The sequence below is a fragment of the Perkinsus marinus genome, assembly GCF_000006405.1.
Source record: "Perkinsus marinus ATCC 50983 genomic scaffold scf_1104296967144, whole genome shotgun sequence".
NCBI lineage: Eukaryota > Perkinsozoa > Perkinsida > Perkinsidae > Perkinsus > Perkinsus marinus.
The window spans coordinates 1-1,375 of record NW_003203645.1 but is presented as its reverse complement, the minus strand read 5'-3'; the positions used below and the strand labels follow the sequence as shown (position 1 = coordinate 1,375).

The 1,375-nt window shown below is 49.7% G+C and overlaps 5 non-coding genes across 5 annotated transcripts; all 5 read right to left on the bottom strand.

Annotated features, from left to right (window-relative positions):
- Window positions 1-198: 198 nt before the first annotated feature.
- On the bottom strand, window positions 199-278 carry Pmar_PMAR003852. Its single transcript has one exon. It is a non-coding gene; the product is annotated as a tRNA-Leu (tRNA).
- Window positions 279-399: 121 nt separating this feature from the next.
- Window positions 400-479, bottom strand: Pmar_PMAR003851. Its single transcript has one exon. It is a non-coding gene; the product is annotated as a tRNA-Leu (tRNA).
- Window positions 480-665: 186 nt separating this feature from the next.
- Pmar_PMAR003850 lies at window positions 666-745 on the bottom strand. The gene has a single exon. It is a non-coding gene; the product is annotated as a tRNA-Leu (tRNA).
- A 121-nt stretch (window positions 746-866) lies between these two features.
- Window positions 867-946, bottom strand: Pmar_PMAR003849. Its single transcript has one exon. It is a non-coding gene; the product is annotated as a tRNA-Leu (tRNA).
- Window positions 947-1,132: 186 nt separating this feature from the next.
- On the bottom strand, window positions 1,133-1,212 carry Pmar_PMAR003848. The gene has a single exon. It is a non-coding gene; the product is annotated as a tRNA-Leu (tRNA).
- Window positions 1,213-1,375: the final 163 nt, after the last annotated feature.

The window sequence follows — 1,375 nt, the reverse complement described above, 5'->3', positions numbered from 1 at the left end:
GGCCAAACTGTCGATGAGTGCTTCACGATTCATAGCCGAGGTGATGCATCGCTCTGCCAAACCAGAGGACACAAAAATGGGTTGAACGGTTTCTGCGAGGTGCGATGGCGCAATATCGATCAGAAGGTTTTGATCTTGCACTACCTCGCTTCTGAAAAGGTCTGGGTTCTCAATATAACACCAGTCAGGTATATAGACTGACAGCTGTGAGGTTCGAACCCACGCCCTTTCGGACTGGCGCCTTAAGCCAGCGCCTTGGACCACTCGGCCAACCTGTCGATAAGTGCTTTAAAAATCATAGCGGAGAAGATGCGTTACACTATAGGACATGACACAAAAACGGTTTCGAACCGTTTCCGCGGAATGCGTTCTTCATCAAATCACACGAAAAGAAATTTCTAACAGCTGTGGGATTCGAACCCACGCCCTTGCGGACTGACGCCTGAAGCCAGCGCCTTAGACCACTCGGCCAAACTGTCGATGAGTGCTTCAAGATTCATAGCCGAGGTGACGCATCGCTCTGCCAAACCAGAGGAGACAAAAATGGGTTGAACGGTTTCTAGGAGTTGCGATGGCGCAATATCGATCAGAAGGTGTTGATCCTGCACTACCTCGCTTCTGAAAAGGTCTCGGATTTTAATACAACACCAGTCAGGTATATAGACTGACAGCTGTGGGGTTCGAACCCACGCCCTTTCGGACTGGCACCTTAAGCCAGCGCCTTAGACCACTCGGCCAAACTGTCGATGAATGCTTTAAAAATCATAGCGGAGAAGATGCGTTACATTATAGGACATGACACAAAAACGGTTTCGAACCGTTTCCGCGGAATGCGTTCTTCATCAAATCACACGAAGAGAAATTTCTTACAGCTGTGGGATTCGAACCCACGCCCTTGCGGACTGACGCCTGAAGCCAGCGCCTTAGACCACTCGGCCAAACTGTCGATGAGTGCTTCACGATTCATAGCCGAGGTGATGCATCGCTCTGCCAAACCAGAGGACACAAAAATGGGTTGAACGGTTTCTGCGAGGTGCGATGGCGCAATATCGATCAGAAGGTTTTGATCTTGCACTACCTCGCTTCTGAAAAGGTCTGGGTTCTCAATATAACACCAGTCAGGTATATAGACTGACAGCTGTGAGGTTCGAACCCACGCCCTTTCGGACTGGCGCCTTAAGCCAGCGCCTTGGACCACTCGGCCAACCTGTCGATAAGTGCTTTAAAAATCATAGCGGAGAAGATGCGTTACACTATAGGACATGACACAAAAACGGTTTCGAACCGTTTCCGCGGAATGCGTTCTTCACCAAATCACACGAAAAGAAATTTCTAACAGCTGTGGGATTCGAACCCACGCCCTTGCGGACTGACG